Here is a 19,195-nt window from a genome sequence, read left to right as displayed (position 1 = left end):
TGTATAACAGACAAAACACAGCAGTTTGTGTCCCAGAACTCGCGCGAACACTAATTAGGTACAGCTCACACAATATGCAGTGGAAGTATGTTGACACTGAAACATCAAGTTCAAGAGCAAAATCTGAAACACACTGGCACTACATACTACCTAAGGCAAAAACTAACACAGTAGTAAGTCTAGTGTTAGTACTTGGTCCTTTACTTTTGCAAAGCTGTCTTGTTGTCCAGGAGCTAAGCAAATCAACTAGCGAATTTTTAGACCTGCTAATTATATACAATGAAAAATGTCATATGCCCTGTGGGCTTTTGAGATTTTTATATTGCCTTACTTTATTTTTGGACAGTAGCTTGAAACGCCATACATTTTTACAATTCTTAAAAATACTCCCAGTGTTAGTATCACAAAGGGGAATTTTCATTTTTTCACGTTAGAATTATGTAAGGAAGACAGGTGTGTCTTTTTAACCAGTATTTCTTGATTTTAGTTCAAACAGTATTTTCTGTTAAGTATAGCTATCTACATGATATCAAGCATTTCTGCTTCCTGCCTTTTCATTTTGGTTTAATCATTCTTATTCTCTTCAGAAGAATAAAATACAAACTTTCTTACTCACCAAATGTGTTACAGCCTTTGATAAATGGAAGAACAGTTATTTGTAAGGCTGATAAAATTTAGTTCATGCTGGTTAGACAACACAGCATGAACTGGATTGTGTGAAGTAGGTTTTTCCCTAAGGGTGGCTTTAAATAGGTTTCATGGGCTGTTGGGGTATTTCCTGGTTACATTTTGGAATGTGTTTAGTACCATGGTACGCTCATCTCCTCCTGCGATTCTTAATACTCAGAGGGAATGTTTGGCAGCACCATTACCTTTGTCATAGTAACAATAAAGAGGAAGAAAATACATATCTTGTTCTTTGTCAATTTGTGTACAGTATTGAGATTATGGTGTCTTTACAACTGCATCTAAGATTATTTTCTAAAAGAAATAAAAAACATCTTCACAGACTTACTGTCATCTCACTAGAGCCCTGTCAAGACTTTCTAATAACTGGTTTGTTAAATTTTCTGCAATCTTAGTCACATCCAATGGAAGAAACTGAGAATAGTTTCACCAGGTACAAAAATTTTCAAAAGGTCTCAAAATAATGAAGAATTAATGAAAACACAGTTTTTTGAATGTTTGTCTTAATCATTTTTTTCCAGTTTTACTGAGAGATAATTGACACATAACATTATATAAAATGACATATACTTGTATTATACATAATTAAGTGGTATATGTTCTATAACTGGGCAATATACATGTATGAATATGCATAGATAGATAGATCTTGATATATATACATACATATATATATATATATATATATATATTCAATGTATCTATACAAATTGTGTATCTTTTTCACAAATAATATACCAAATATGCCCCTTAAGTGGAAACAGAAAATATTAATATAAAATTTCAATTTTCCTAAAATATTTCCCTTTAAAGCCTTAAATATCTTCAAATAGTGGCTCATTTGTTTACACACAGCCTCCTGTGAAGTCCTCTCTATACATAGAGAAGGTGAATAGAAAGAAGTATGAATAAAAAGCAACTAAAACTGGGGAACTTGAAGGTAGATAGGTAGCGGGAGGAACCACTTAGAACACCAGAAATTACAGGAGGTATGGTACAAAAACGGTGGTGAATGTGCCCCAAAAACGAAATGTGCAGCTTTGTCCAGGGTCAACTCCATCCTAAATAATGATACTAATAGCTAATATTGGTGGTATATTCTTGCATTTCTGTTTTTCTGGTAAGATTTTAAAAATATGAAATTATTGCTTTACTAGAATCCAAAACACTCTTTAAGGAAACATTTTTATTAACTTATCCATATATATATATATATATATATATATATATATATATATATATATATATATGAAACATCTTCACAGACTTACTGTCATCTAACTAGAGCCTTGTCAAGACTTTGCTGTCTTTACAACTGCATCTAAGATTATTTTCTCAAAGTAAGAAAAAAATAAAAAGCATATATATGTGTGTATATATATATTAATAATACATATATATAGCTATTTAAAGTAAACCATATACTCCATATACTCCTAAGATTCTCATATTCCAGTGAAATTCTAAATAAAAATAAATTTGGCAAGAGATGAGTTGAAATGAAACTTGGAAAACTTAGGAAATGGATTATCTAAACTGCATGTTTTATCTATGAATAATCAAGAGGGACATCATAGGAATACTTCTATGACATTAGGATAACATATATAATCTTCTATACACAAAGATAATACATGTGCATCTGACATATTATAAAATAACAGAAGCATCACCAATTTTTTAAAGTAGTAACTGGGCATAAGACTAGTCTTGGATTTTTAAGACTGTATCTATTTTAATCCTCAAATATATCTAGGGCTATTTATTAGTAGCACCTAGAGTTGGGTGGTTTGATCTGGAATTCTTGCTTACATCCTGATAATGAGGGATCGTCCAATACAACTAAAGCCTTCCACATTATATTCATTGTATCTAAACTTACAAATGTGTAAAGGTGATCAACCGTGACAAGATTTCAAAGTTCTTGAACTACAATTTTAATTCCACTGGAAAAAAACTAAAATAAGCCAAATATACTTGTAAATATGAAAATGTAAGCATATTCTATTGAGTCAACTTTGTATTTGTTGAATAGTGGATTATTTGCAAAATTAGTTGCATGCATAAACCTATAAAAAAACTACAGTAATTTGAATAAGAGATTGAACTTGAAAAACAATATGTAGGATAGTTTTAGATAACAGATGTTCAGGAAAATACAGTTTATTCTTCTTCATTAAATATTTCAGACATGTCCTGAAAGATGAATGGAAGAGAGAGCATAGGCTGTTAATATGTAAAGATCATTTTATTGAGAATTCAAAGTTTCAAATACTCAAAATACTCTGAAAAATCAAGCAGCAAAGAAATATCAGTGAAAGCAAAATAGCAATGTGAACATGTAAAGCAAATAATTATTAAAAGGAGGCCGAAGAATTTTGTCAGTCTCCAAGAAATAAAAATGAAAATAAACTGAATATTTACACATATATATCTATACACACATATATGTGTATGTACATAATACACATGCATAAGGACTCAAATGTGGACTTTAAAAACTCACTATTGGGATCAACTGCAGGCTTTTTCTTCAGGCTCACTGCTGCTCAAGGGAGAGACAGTAGGGAAACCCATTCGGCCTGATCCAATTTAGATATGCAAATTTTATCTTGTGTGCTTGAAAGGAACATGATGGCACTGCATAATTTGCATTTTCAGTTGTAAGATATAATATTTCTAATCTAATAAAAACATCCCGTCATCGTTCATTTTAACACTCACCACATTTATCCTACCTATTGTTCCCTTTCACTTTCAAACTATACTTTCATAATTTAAACTATCAAATTATTTATTAGGAAAAGACAAATATATTATGGAAGTCAGTCTCACAACAAAAGAGGGGAAAATCTTAAGTGGTAATTAATTGGTAACATATGACATACTTCAGAGGGAACAGACAAAGAGAGTCTTTGGAAGAAATGAAAGAGTTGCATTAGTCTATGTCAAATATATTTTTTACCGACAAGCCTGATAGAAAGAAATTTTGCAATGAGAACTAGATTTTTTTAATTAACACTATACCTTTACAGAAAGATATTACACTCAACTAAAGTTATATTGATTTAGGGAGGGAGCTTTGAAAAATCATTTTAAGAGCAAGCCTATTGGGTTAAGGTCTATCTGTAAGTCATAATTTTAGAGTGACCTTTTTCTCATTATCAAGACAAGTAGTAGCTGTCCATATTACATTAACAATTATTTCCACTATTCATACATACAAACTTTTATGTAGGAGAAATATATTATATATCGGTCTTCACATTAATGCTTCTGTCTCACTAATACTAATATTTCTGTCAATACCATGTGTACATGGAAAGAATTTAAATGACACCAAGTTTCATTCAGTAGACAAGATACAATGAAATTTCTATTCTAAAAGTGGTATCACTCCACCTGCCAATTCTCAATCATACTCATCTCTCTCTCTGTTATCCAAGATGGAGATTGTAGGAGTAAGAGCAGTTTGGAGAGAAAGGATGAGTTCAATTTTGGCCATGTATAATTTGTAGAGATGTGGAAGAATAACACAAGTAGGTAACTATACATACAGCTCTGGTACACAAAATAGACACTAAAACTAAAGATTTAGGATAAACAATAAAAAAATAAAGCTTGCATTTTCAAAAAGTACATGCTTGTTTTTCCCCCTAGGCAATAAAGAATTCATAGGAAGAGAGTTAACAAATTTCATGTTTCTTAAGTTCGCCCTTTCTTTTCCAAGCCACTTTCCATTAACTGCTTTGGACTTGGAAACCTCAGAAATGGTCTTTTTGTCTTAAAACACCTCTCTGCAATACTGTCAAAATGCTTCTACCAAAACCATATTTTGAACACAGAAATCTGATGTTTTTTTCCCCAGCTAAAACATGTCCCATGGTTCTTTTTTGTCTTCAGGAAAGTATCTCAGCCTTTTAACATGTTCATAATATTATTCTCACTCACTTCTAGAGCACCACTTCCCTCCTCACCCCCTCACACAGAATGAGTCTGCACAGGATTTTGAGGTCCCTAGAGTGTAATGTTCAAACTCAGACCTCCTTGTCTTTACTCATGATATCTCCTCTTTCTGGAAACACTCTCACCATCTTCTCTACCTGGCTTACCTCTTTTCATACTGTAAATTCCTATCGTTTTTTCTCATTTAGAGATCCTTTCTTAATCTTTAGACTAACACGAACTATGGTGCTCTATAAGTGAGTCATGCTCTGTCCAGGTTCAGAACTCTTATTGTAGTTATTTGTCTCCGCAGTTAGACTGTACATTCTGGGAGCTGGTGTTGTTTTTTACATTCAGCTTTATCACAGTTCCCAGAAGTGGTCTGTGCATAATAAGCACTCTGGGTATTTGCTGAATTGAGTTGAATTTGGGCTTTCACATTGAGCATTCAGCTGATAAATCAACCTTCAGGAAACAAACCTTGTGGGTATAGAAAAGAATCCAGTTTGTTACTGCATTTGTAACTTATTTCAAATTGTCTTCTTTGTTTTCTTCATATTACTCTGTTAATCCCTTCATTACTTTTTATTTTCTGAAATCCATAAACTAGCAACACTCATTACTTCAATATCCCCAAACCTTACTTACTAAACCATCAGCAAAGAAAAGCATTTCAGGTAGTACTTGTTTGCTATCTTGAGTCACTACATGGTTCATACCTCAGTGTCAGCACTCAATAGCCTGAATGTTGGTCAGTTGCTTAAATGGTTTAAGCCTCAGTTTTCTTATCTCTAGCATAGGATGAATGCTATATCAGAAAACAACAGATTTTTTAATACTTTTGCAGATTAAATGAGGCCATGCATTTTATGTTCAAATGTAGGAGTAGAGATGAAAAATATAGTATGTTTATACATTTAATAAACTTCAATTAATTTCAACTATACTTACAAACATGAATAAATCTCAAATACAATATTGGCTAAGGTCACAAAAGGATATAAACAGGATCATTTAATTTATATAAATTTTAAAAACACACAAGACTATATACAATGTTAAAAGTATGTATGAGAACATATATTCTTACTAAAACTACTTATAGTGGATAGAAATGATACACCTCAAGTTATTGCTTATCTTTGTGAAAGAAGAGGGATAAGAAGGAAGCATTTTTAATTCTATCTAAATTATTTCCCCTCTTTAAGATTTTGAGAAAATATAGTAAAATTTAACCTTTTTTATACTGGCATATAGATAATAGTAGTTGCTAAATTTGTGTTTCTTTACTTTTAATATATCTGAAAGAGTTTATATTACGAGTAAGGAATTAAAGGCAAATGAGTTATATTGGTTAGAAACACATCTATATATCAGACTCAATGGTACAACTAAAATATAATAGAAAGTTAGATTTAAACTATCTTGAACTATTAAAATTAATATTATTTCAGATTTTAATTGGCATCACAGAGAGCTATTTGATTTTTCTTTATTTTTAATGGCAAAATAAGCCTCACATAAATAAAAAGTAACCATTTAGCACCAATTTGAACATCATTAGCAAAACAGTTGGACTTTTAATGACTACGCATGTTGGTTACTGAAGCTGGAATTTTGCTTAATTATACAACTCTGAATTATATTTGTGGATGAATAGAAAAGGGGCTTGAATTAAATTAAAATACAATTGTTTAAACATTATCACTTGAAATATAAATCATGACAAAAGCAAAAATAAAATCTAAATTAATTTGTTTTTAATTTTTGCAAAATATCTAAAACTCTTCAACATTCTTACCAACCAACTACATGAAATAAAGAAAATATAACGCTAGCAGCACAAAAAATTGGTGCTCTAGGGCCAACTTTATGCAACAAAATGATGTAGGAAGAAAACTGTATCATCTCTCAATCCTTCATTTTAAAAATGTCTTTTATGAAATTTGGAATCATACTATACACATTTTGGTTATCCATTTTCTCCATTATATTAGCCCATGGGCTTTTCACTACTTTAATATTTTCCTATAATGTATTTTCTGGTTGCTGCACAGTATAATTGCACTATTGAACCACTATTGAACCACAGTATAATTGCACTATTGAACCACTATCATATTTGGTAATTTTGCTTCTAATTTTAAATTTTTAACATCAAATTTCAATATACATTAAGTGATTTTAAAGTAAATTTCTACAGTGAATCACTAATTTTAAAAATGTAATTCGTGAAAGAGACTATCTTTGAGAACAATTTTTAGATTTGCAGCAAAATTGAAAAGATAGTACCAAGAACTCTCATATATCCTACATTCAGTTTCCCCTATTGTTACCATTTTATATTACTATGGTAGATATGTTATAATTAGTAAACAGTATTGATAAATTATTATTGACTAAAATTCATAATTTATACAGATTTCCTTAGTTTTTTCCTAATGCATTTTTTTCTGTTCCAATGTGGTTTTCCTGAATCCATCAGATATTTTGTAAGCTGTCCCGCTATTGGAATTTGTGTGTTTTCCTCATAACAGTGGGGTTACAAGTTGCTGGGAGGAAGACCACAGAGTAAAATGCCATTTTTATTACATCATATCGAGAGTACCTATCATCCACATGATTGATTAATGTTGATGTTGACTTTGATGACCTGGCTTACATACTGTTTGTCAGGTTCCAGTGTAAAGTCAGGCTTTATTTTTTCCCCCTTTTCATACTGTACTCTTTGGAAAGAAACCAGTATATGCAGATGACTCATTAGGAATGGCGAGTTATATTCCCTCTCCTTGAGAGCAGAATATTTACATAAATTATTTGGAGTTCTTCTCCATGGGATATTTGTCTCTTTTCCCTCATTTACTACTTTCACCAAAGATTTATTTATATTAGTATGGATACAAATAATGATACTATGTTACACTTTAGATTATAATCCAGTGCTATTTTATTTTGTTGCTCAAATTGTTCTGGCTTTGGCGGTTGGGACCTCTTTCAGTTGGCTCCTATGCTCCTTTGTAAAGTCTATAGATTTCATTCCATATTCTGTTATAAAAACTTTAAACACACAGAAAAGTTGAACAAATTACAATGAACATCTCTATATCCATCACCTAGACCCAATTCAACAATTTTTAACATTTTTCCATATGCGCTAATTTATCTCAATATATATTTGTTCTTTGTTGTTGTTGTTGTTGAACTATTTTAAGGTAAGTTGCAGGCATTTTACCTCTAAATAGTTAAGCATACAACTCCTAAAAATAAGGAACTTCTCCCACATAACTGCATAACATTTCACATTTTAGAAAATTAACAATAATTATTCGTTATCATCTAATTACCGATCCATACTCAAATTTCATCAATGGTACAAAAAAAAAAAAAGACAATTTAGGTTTTTTTTTTTTTTTTTTTTTTTGGCAGAATGCTATGGTTTTATTAAAACACCATTTGCACACAAGCTGTCTACGCATTTTCTTGGCTGCGCAGCCGGGCATTGGGATTGGTGACTGATGGCCAGCTGGGTGGCTCTTTCCACAGTGGCTTTACCGTTCTTTGAGGAGATGTGACAATTTCAGCACAGTACGATGTGTTGCACGTCAGCAGCACTTCAAGCTCCTTGACGCTGTGAACCAGGAACTTCCAAAAGCCACTGGGCTGCTAGCACGTGCTTTGTTTCCTTGTTACGCCCATCACCAATGTTGGGCATTAGGAACTGGCCCTTGAATCCTCCACGCACCCTACTGTCAACGTCTCTGGGTTTCCGCCAGTTATGTTTAATTTTGACATATCAGTCTGGCTGGTGCTGGAAGAACTTCTTGGTCCTCTTTTTGACGATCTTGGCCTTCACGATGGATCTAAGGGCAGCCGTGACACTGGGCAGGAGATGGGTGCGACCTCCATAGGAAGCGCTGAGGAAGAGCTAGTTGTTGTTGTTTTGTATGTTCATTTTTTACTGGAACCAACCAAGGCTCATACCTCTTTAGCCTCTGTAACAATCCATCCTCCCACACTCTTTTAGGGTGCTCTCCTTCAGAACTGACACATCATTCTACAGGTAGGTTTTATTTTTCGTGTTTTGGGGTTTTTTTTTTCTTTTTTTCTTTTTTCTCCTATTCACTCACTGGGAAAGAATCCTGGCTGTCAATTGTCACAGTCTTGGAAGAAAGCCAACGGTATTTTACTGTCTTTTATTTCACATGTTTGTTTTCAAATGCCTTATCAATGTGCTTTCCTCTTAATCCTTAGAAAAGCTCACAGAAATTGCAAACCAATGGTAGTCTCATCTGCATTCTATCTAAACAATACTCCTTTATGATTTCTGATAGTTGGATGGTAATCTTCATATTACCCAATGTTCCTTAAGATGTTGTTGTCTTTTGTTTTCCCTTGAGAATACAGATGCAGCATAGTTGGACATCTGTGCTCATGCTCCTGATTTTATCTTGCCAAGATTATTTTAGTCCCATCCTTAAAAATTTCCTCAGCATTACAAACCAGGTTAAAATTTAGACAGGAATTAATTCAAAGATAATCAATAGACTATGAAAAATGGAAAGTTCTCATGAGCTTAAGCAGAGGAATAAAAGCATTAATATGATCTTTAATCCTTTTACTGTTAGAATGTAGTTTGCCCCACTCACTCCTATCAGAAAAAGGGGTTTCCATCATGTTGGCCAATGCCAAGTGCACAGAACTAGCATGCTAATAGTCACATCATTCCAAAAACTCATCTTAAATAGTATTCAATCTAGTTAAATACACATGGACAAATTAGCTTGGTGTTAACAGTTTGGAATTAAAGCAATGGGCAGAGGGAAAAGAAAAAGAAAAATTAAGTCACCTTTCCAATAGCTAGAACAACAGACATTATCAGCCAAATAACTGAATACATGACCTTAGGACTCTAATGAAAACACAATCACATTATACTACATTTGAAAACGTTCCACTCTTCCCCAAGTTTTTGTTTGTTGACATTATGAAGCTTTCCTCATTTTTCACAGACTCATCTTTAAATTGGATTCATATATGCCCTTAATTTATATCTTTTTTTTTTCTGTAATCCATGCCTTTTTAAGCAGGAATAGATGTATCTACCAAGGTAGAGCAAGTGAATTTACAGGTGACAAAAGTAAGGTAGGCTTATGGATATGCAGGAATATTAAACAAGCATTCCACGCCCCCATACAGTTTCCCACTTCTCCCCAAAATATCCTGGGGGCTTCATTTTACAGTCAACACCAGCAATCTCAGGGGGTTACTACACCATGTGCTTGTTCTGTTGGAAACGGCATACAAGCCTTCCTGCTCCCATGATTATCACATCCCTCAAGGCACTAACCGTGTCCCCAGACTTTAATTACACAGTCTCTTTTTCCTTTCCACGTGCAGAACCTTTGTGAAAAAGCTAGCATATCTCTATTCTTCTGTAGTATACTTTAAAGAAATGGCTGGAGTATAAGAACAGATTATTAACACAAATTAACCTGACTTTTTCTAATCGATTTAGCACATTTATTGCTGTATGTGCCACAAAGTTGTGGTAATTGGTTCTTACATTTTATTCAAGATAGGTCCATTATAGGGACCTTCGACTTGGCATTTAGATTCCTGTATAGAGATAGAAACAGAATCATTAAATATTTAGTTTCTCTCTCACAAGGCTGCTAGAGCATTCTGTATGCTTTTAAATTTTTTCATTTAATATTTTAATCTTCCACTCACACTGTTTAAGGTTTCCACCATAAAGACACATAATTTTTTTTGTCTTTTCAAGTATAAAGTGTCTTCTCCTTTGTGAGGATTTTTTGAGTTTATTCTAATGACTGTTTCCCAACACTGATTTTTTACCTTAATGAGTTCTTATGAAAATAAACTTCTCCCTCCAGAGTTCATTTTAATCATCATCACTAGTAAATGTTTTTACATGTGTATTACTGTTAGAGCCTTTTGTTTTCTCAAACAAGTTTTCCTGTAGGGTTCAGTTACACAGCTGGTTTGTGTTTGAGGGCATGCATTTTCAGAATAGATATTGGCTGAAGAAAGAAGCAAACTCAATAAAATGACAAACCAGGGCAATATCAGCTGTCTCAATATTCCCTTGTTAAAATTCTCACCAGGCAATTTAAGAATGTTAAATAAAGCAATGTCCACTTGGGGAGAAGAAGCTTAACTGTGAGGCAGGTTTTTATTAATTAGATATAGTATATAGTATGTGCATTTGAAATGAATATTCTGTTCATCAGCCAAGTAAAACAGCATGAGTGAAACTGATGTGACATCGCTTTTCCTAAAATTTGTATTCACTTTATTTTTCACTTTATTCTGCTTTTCTGCCCCTTGAATGGAATTGTCAATTTCCTGCTTTCCCATGGGAAAAATTTCAATGAGCTTTTATGTAGACACACACTTTTTATAAACCTAAGCATGCAACTGTATGCAGTTACTAGATAATATTAAGTCCACTTTTACAGTTTTCACATATTATGAAGTAAATGAAAACCTTTTTACTTAATGGCCAATAATCAAAACCACTGTAATGCATAATACTTTTCTGGGTTTTTTTCCATATATAAATTCAGAATTACAAAACTTTGGGAGAAACTGCCTTGCAAACCTTGATTAAATTATCTAGACCCAGCTGTATATGGAAGTGCAAATCTAGTATTTGTAATCTATTATATTCTCTGCTCTGGTGCTTAACAGTCCATAAAAAGATTTTAAGCAAAGCTCCAGGTTTAATCTATGCAGGTTTACATCTAGGATGCCACACTGAACCAGGCTCTTAATGGTAAGAAGTCAATGATGCAGCCACAATCTCTAAACTATGACAGTGATTTTTTTTTTTTTAAACCCTGAGGAATTGCGGGCCCATTTACTCCATCTGTGGTACAAGGCAGGGTAAACAGCAGCAAGGGTATATGAGACTTCAGTTACTGAATATAATGATAACTTCTAGGCATGGAAAGCTAAGAAAACAGACGTTAGCGTGCACTATGGAGTTTAGCATCTTCCTCAAAGTGAGGGAGATGGGCTTTTTACTACTAAACCCAAATTGCCTAGAGAACCCATCCATCCTTATGTTATTTCCAAAGCACCTAATAAAAAATAATTCAAATTACTTGATATTTTAAAATCTTGATAGATTTATTTTGTATAACTAGGAGCCTAAGTTCCAAATTTTCAAACGTGCTTTTACCAAACAAACAAACAGAAAAAAAAAAAAAAAAAAGAAAAGAACACATAGGTATAGCAAGAGTAGAATGTCAGGCTATTCTTTGTTACATCAAACAATGACACTAGTAAACAACAGAAAAAGAGCAAAGAAAAACAGTTAAAGGAAATAGTGTCATTATCCCAGGTTAATCATAAACCCCTTTTGAGACACTCATTTGTTCAAACAGGGCAGTAATCGGTTGACAGTCATTTTTTTTTGAGGATCCATATCTACAATCCACATGGTGTTCAGCTTTAACTATTCAGCAGGTCCATCCTGAGCAGAGCATTTGAAATGCTAACAAACAAACAAAGCAAGAGGTTACTGAGTAACAGAACACCCTGAAAGCTATCATCATTAAAGTAGAAACAGAAAAGTGCTAAAGAATTTTCAGATATGAGGCATATTAGGGTTACACTGGCTATTGATCCCACTTATCCATATCATTGTTTAAGAGGGACTTGCCAATAAAAAGAAAAGACAATAAAATGAATGACTAAATCAAATCGAAACTTATAATCTTGGACACTGTCATCAAATTATTTGTCTTTTCTCCTTCTATTAGCCATATACAAGCTATGGGCATATATGTACTTGTGGTATCTTGCATAAAACCAAATACATAATGTTAAAATGAAGTTCAAGAAGTTCTCCCTAGTTTCAGAAATAAAATAATAGAAATGTAAAATTATAAGAGACAGATCAATTATTTCCAAAATATTCCTTCTATCTATGATGGAAATTCTAGGGGCAAAAGAGAGGAAAGGAAGAAACAATGACAATTAATTAATTAATTAATTAATTAAAAAATAAAATAAATCCTAGAAGGACTTTTCTTGTGAAGTCCATAAAATCTTTATCTCTAACAGAGATTCAAAACCAAACAGACAAGAAAATGGTCTGTAAGAGGGCAGACTGGAAGGTCTCCTGCTCAACATACCCTATGCTCAAAAACAATAATTTGGCAGCTATATATAAAGGCTTTTGTGGGAGCTTTGGGATCCAGGTAGGAGACTGTGAAATACCAGTGGAATCAAGACCAAAGAGGGCTGTTTTGATGAGGCAGGCCCATGCCCAGGTGTTTGACTCCTTATAATTTTTATATAAATGTCATCCTGATGTACTGAGTATAACATGGAACAGGAATGGTATCTTTTCCTGTCTGAGATAAAAATAGTTTTGATGAATAAAAGCTATTATGTTAAATTGTCTTGGCCCTGGTTTATTGTTCATTCCAGACCATCACAATCACTTTGCTTCCTAATTCTCCTGATTATGGCCTCAGTCATTTACCAAGTTGTGTGTCTTTTGTGAATTTATTAAGTACACCTATGTAGGTTGCTGATTTTCAAAGGAAATCAGGTAACAAATGCTCTTCAATCCTATAGGGGACCTAGATATTTAGGGTGCACAAATAGTAATAACTATAAATAACTAACATTTGTTGAGTGCTTATTCTGTTTATGACAAAAGAGCTACTTATGAAACAACTTTGCAAAGATTATCTCATTCATCTTTTAGCTAACCTCTGTGAGGAAAGCCCAAATTATATCACCAGTCTTGTGTAAGAAAAATAAAGCATGGAACATCTAAAGAGCTTGCCCATGGTCACCCAGTTCAGAAATGGCATAACGATTTTTGTAAGCCATGGTAAGTGTCTATTAGAAGCTTCCAATATCATTGTGTATATATTATGAACAAAAGAATAGAGATTTGTGTACCGAAGACTGAGAAAGTGCTCAGGAGGCTAAGAAATAAAAGAAATTAGCGGTACAGGAAACAGCATGGAATAATGACATATATAAATATTGCAAACATGATATGGTACATCTGGGAACCATAATTTGCTCTTTGTAGCTAGAATGTAATTTGAGTGAGGAGGTGGCAAATGAGGAGACTAGATAAATGACCTGGATATGGTATTTGAAATCAAGAGGTATTATGAAAATTGAAACCCATTATCAGCATGGCTCATTAAAGTACTAAAGTGTGGCTATCAAAGTACAACATGCTTTCAGAAAGTGGACAAAGTGCTGGGCACCTCCTTAGATAGTACTGACAATGCCTACTGGAGCAGCTATATTATATCCTAAATAGGAAGCTCTAGATGTGGTGAGAATGTCAAAGCCAGCATCCCAGCTTGGGTCCCTGGATAACTCAGTGGCTAGAACTTGCCTACTCACGATTGCACGTCAAAAAGAAATAAGCGTCTTTCTACGCAAGCTACAGTATTTGGGGTGTCTTTGATAGCGGCTCCTTGGCCTACACTCTCATTTAATCAAGGATTAGTCATGTTTCTTTAAATAGCTTCATGTGTGATGTTCATTTTGCGACTAAAATTCAATTCAAATATGTCAATATAAAACATTTTGTTATCAGATATATTAACATGCATATACAAACACTGCATTGTCATAAATTTGAGAATGATAAATATGTGGGAAGTGTTAAAAATACTTATAGAGGAAAAATTTAAATGGGATGTTTTATAAATACTTATAGTTATCAAGAGTATCCTATATTCTTTATATATGTTCATTCTACTTTGAAGAAAATTTTAAGAAGATTAGAAGCTCAAAAGCAATGCAAAAATAAATATATAGATAAATTAGGTCATAGACCTCCTGAGTAAAAGGGCCACAAGACATAAAGAGAATATTAAAACTAGGTACTGAATTTGTCACCAGATTTTCTTGCCGCTAAGGCAAAAATAATATATGCTCTATATTCTTTTTTAACATGCCTTAAAATATATGAGTGTTTTTGAAACAGAAAATAACAATACAAATTTTCTACTTAAGATCCCACATTTTGGATATCTTCAAATATGACTTTTCAAAGAAACATTTAAAGGAATAGATTCTCTTATCAATTAAGTGCCAAGTCCCAAGGCATTCTCCTAAATATATAGAATCTAATCAATTAAATTGAAGATTTAAAGAAATCTTAATAATCCATAACCATTTAAATATGGAGAGGTTGGCCAAAATGTCAGAGTGCTCCCATTTCTACAATATTAACACCTTATACATAGTATTTCTCAATCATCATAACACATACTCTTTAGTCATATTAGCATAGTTTGAAAACCATACAAACTTAACTAGTCTTCATCAAGTCAAAACTACATGCATTAGGTGAAAGAAGTCAAGACTGACATTAACCCGTCATTATTAGAAAGGAAAATGACTAAGTAACAGAAAGTTTCTTTGTATCTACAATAGAGTCCAGGTTTCTAGGATTATGATTTTGAAAGAATGGCATGCCCTGATTTCACATTCAGTATGAAAGGAGCCATAGAGACTAAGAGATAAAAATTCCCAGCACTGCTATTGTTTTTTCAAATTGGAACATTAATTTCAGCATAGCAGGTTTATTTTATTTTGTTTTTTTTCTAAAAAAAAAAAAAAAATGCCAAAAGAATCAGAATTGGTGATCTCAGATAATGAGATAAGCCAATTTCACCAAGAGGACACTGGATTTTAAAAAAAGTCATTTCAACTATCCAAACATAAAAGCACTCTTCAATTTTGGTAAGAAATCAAGTTACACTGGTAATTATGCCTCCAGCACATTTCCCAAATAGGAAATGTTTTCCAAGACTTTTTTTTTTAATTAATTACATATTGCTAGAATGGCTCAGTGATTACGAAAGATATCTGTCAACTGTACTTCCATGGAGAGGTCCATGAGCTGTAACAGCTTCCTGACTCAACATTCTGGGGATATATTCTCTTCTAAAAGCACAGAAAGCATTGAGTGCTTACTATCTTAGCCTTTACATGGATGTTTTATTGTACTTTAATAAGATATAAAACGCGGTACCATTTGATTTGCAAAATTGTTTATCTCCCTTTACTTTCATTTCAGGGTATCTCTTTAATGAAAAGATTAAAATAATTATGATGATTCAGAGAGAACATTAAGAATGAATACAGGATTGACATACAAGTAATCTTAATGGAATTAAACCTGTCCTGAACAAAGACTGAGATAGAATTAAAATGTGTTTTAGTAAGTAAAAACTGACACAGAATTGAAGAGTAACAATGACTTGCAAATATCTGGATTGTTTCCAGAAAATGATAAATTATTTTGCATATTCCACACAAACCTATCTGTGAAAAACAATAAATATAACAGGAAAATACGCTAACAAGTACTAAAAATTTAAAGATGTCATATTGTAATAACTTGAAAGAAATGAAATCTGGGTAAAAATTAAAACTACACTAGATGGAGAGCTAAATGATATACATATTCATTTACCTATGACTATAATTTTAGGAAATTCATCATTTGAATATGAACCTAACATCACAATCATTTCATAATGAAGAAAACTTTGTGAATTATAAAGACTTTTGCTGCATGAAAGTTAAACTAAAGCAATTTTAAAATAACATGTCCCATAGACAAAATGTTAAGTTTTTATTTTGAAAATGGATGCGATTTTGACACTAAGGCCCATTCAGTACTAATGATAAATGAATGAATTTTATTTAGTGAACTGACTGACTTCTCTTTAAGTCACCTAGACTATACCAATCAATTTTTTAACTTCACTAAAAATGAAATTTCAAAAGAGTCTATGCAAATCTATACATTTGGATGAATCCCCTTTTCAGAAATGTTACAATATAGAGTCTGTACTGGAGAAAAATAATGGTGAACATCATTGAACATATGCTAGGCTCTGGTCTTGAGCACTTTACAGAGATAACTTATTTTGTGCTCTCAGTAATCTTAACAGGCAGCTATTAATTACCTTAATTCTACAGATGAGCAAAGTGAGGCAGAGGGAAGTCAAGTAACTTTTCTAAAGTTAGAGAGCTGGGATTCACATCTGGGCTCTGGATTGCATACGCCCAAGCCACTATACTAAACGGTCTCCTACTAGGATAAGTTGAACCTAATTCAACTTGGTCTACCATCAGAATTCGATGGTTTTGTATATATATATTAGTGAACATTCTGGGAGACGATGGTGGTATGATATTGGCATCACCCATTGTCTTTCTGAATTTTACCTCACAACCAATGAAAGATTAGTATACAAAAATGTAAATACTAGTTTTGATAAATGTAAACCAGAAAATAAATAAAAGGGCACAAACCAAACTCCCATGTTTCCAGTGGCAGGAATGGAATGCATAGGCTGAGGATGGGAGCACATAAGCAAATCATATATGAAAATAATATTCTGGCCCTATGGCATCAGGGAATAACAAAATATTTTATTATGTGCAAAACTACAGTTGCATATCTCCATTGGCTTAAGATACAGATAAACAAATATAAATGCAAACCCCCTAGGTCATTAGCAAAAATTCTGTTTGCCTGGAAAAATTCCCCTGATCCTCCATGATTAAAAAAAGACAAAGGAAAAAGTCAGCTCTTTAAAGATTAGATCCATTATAAAGCTATAACAAGTACAGAAAACACCGCAAGAAGAAAAAAGTATATTGTGTCAGATAAAGAAAACTCACTACAAAAAAGTTACCAAGTACATAGACTCCTAGAGCTGCCATAAAAAATTATCAGAAAGTGACTGGCTTACAGCAGAAATTTATTCTCCCACAAATGTGGAACTAGAAGTGCAAAATCAATGTGTTGGTGGGGTCATGCTCTCTCTGAAGGCTCTAGAGAGAAATTCTTCCTTGCCTCTTCTAATTTATGGTGGTTGCCAATAATCGTTTGCATTCCTTGGCTTGCGGGTGTATCACTCCAACTTTTGCCACATTGTCACATGGATTTTCCCAGTGGGTCTCTCTGTGTCTTCACATGGCTTTCTTACAAGGATATCAGCCACTGGATTTAGGCCCACCCTACATCCTTATGACCTTGTCTTAAATAATGGAGACCCTATTTACAACTAAACTCACATTCTGAGGTTTTGGGTAGACATGAATTTGAGGGGACACTATTCAACCCAGTATACCAAGGAATACATGAAAACGTGTCCAAAGACTTCTCTATGAATTTACAAAGTTAAGTAATGATAACACTTTCATGAATCAAGAGTTCTAAGCAAAAGTATAGGAATTTGGGGAAGACTTGGTAAGAAAACTGAGATAACATGTAAACTGAAAGAGCTCAGTGAAGAAGTGACGTTGAAATTAAAACATACAGAAATTAAGGCAAAATTACAATGCATCTGACAGAAACAATTAAAGAAAATAAATAGTGAACATAATTAATATTTATAGGTACACAAATAAACGAAATCTTAAAATACAAGTAGATTGGAATCCATGATAGAAAAATATGATACTGAGGGCCAGAATGGGCTACATGTAAACATATCCTACTAAAATTATCAGCAATTAAAATCAATCATTTGTGCAGTCAGATAAAAGTTCAACCAACATATATGGGAAAATTTCTGAAACAGTCTCCGACACCTTCATATCAACCTTCAATGTTATCCTCTATACTTAGTCAAATAATGCCAATAGATACATATTTTAAAGCTTACAAATCAAGAACACTAATATAAACTTATTAAATAGTATACGTGTAAATTCTAAAAAAAAAGTATAATTGACTAAAGGTTGACATACACAAAACGAAGTGGGGTATAGAAGAAGAGGATATTTTATCATTAGGCTTAGTAGATTCAAACATACGATAAATGAAATAGAATTTATGAATTTATTGTTTTGATTTCCTAGGGCACAATTATATAGCAATTATAAATGTACATACATAACAATATGATCCCAACAGTCATAAAGCAAAAACTATAAGTGACATAAGACAAAATATATTGAAATAAATCAGTAATATAAGATAGATTAACACCTCATTCATTTTCAGATAAATTGAACAAAATAATTATGAATATAGAACACTTAAAAAACAATAAAAAACCCAGAATACATCTTCCTTGATATTAGTCACAAGTATTAGTCACAAAAATGATTAGTATAATTCTAAAGACTAAATATTCCATAGTTATGTAGCATCTTTTCAAAACTAAGCAATTTAAAGCAAATACATCATAGGTTTTATGTCGTATAATTTAAATATTGTAATTTAAATGTTAGTGATTTAAATAATTTATATATTAGTGAATCCCAATATTATTTTTGTTCTGAGCCTAATGTGATAGTGTCAACTATATTGCATTGAAAAGTTATCTTTGATATGGTGGTTATAGGATAATAGTATTAAAAATAAGGAAGACAACATTCTTATTTAACCCTCAAGTAGTAGTTAGGAGTTTCCTCAATTTCATTTGTTTTCCAAATATTTTCCAAGGTATTTTCATTTGTGTAAAATATTGAGTGTATTACCAATGACTAACAATTTACCTATCACCCAAGAGACAATGAATGA

At 32.7% G+C, this 19,195-nt stretch overlaps 1 protein-coding gene and 1 pseudogene across 1 annotated transcript in view; both read right to left on the bottom strand.

The window, feature by feature from the left end:
- The window catches only part of LOC148758342 (uncharacterized), a 264,478-nt gene that overhangs the window by 25,806 nt on the left and 219,477 nt on the right, over window positions 1–19,195 (bottom strand). The gene's annotated exons all lie outside the window — the stretch shown is intronic.
- LOC109444823 (large ribosomal subunit protein eL32 pseudogene) overlaps window positions 8,101–19,195 on the bottom strand; it is a 112,728-nt pseudogene continuing 101,633 nt past the window's right edge.

Source organism: Rhinolophus sinicus, chromosome 4 (genome assembly GCF_057876585.1).
Source record: "Rhinolophus sinicus isolate RSI-liver-muscle chromosome 4, RSI-T2T, whole genome shotgun sequence".
Lineage (NCBI taxonomy): Eukaryota > Metazoa > Chordata > Mammalia > Chiroptera > Rhinolophidae > Rhinolophus > Rhinolophus sinicus.
The sequence above is the reverse complement of the archived record's forward strand: the minus strand, read 5'-3'. Positions and strand labels throughout refer to the sequence as shown.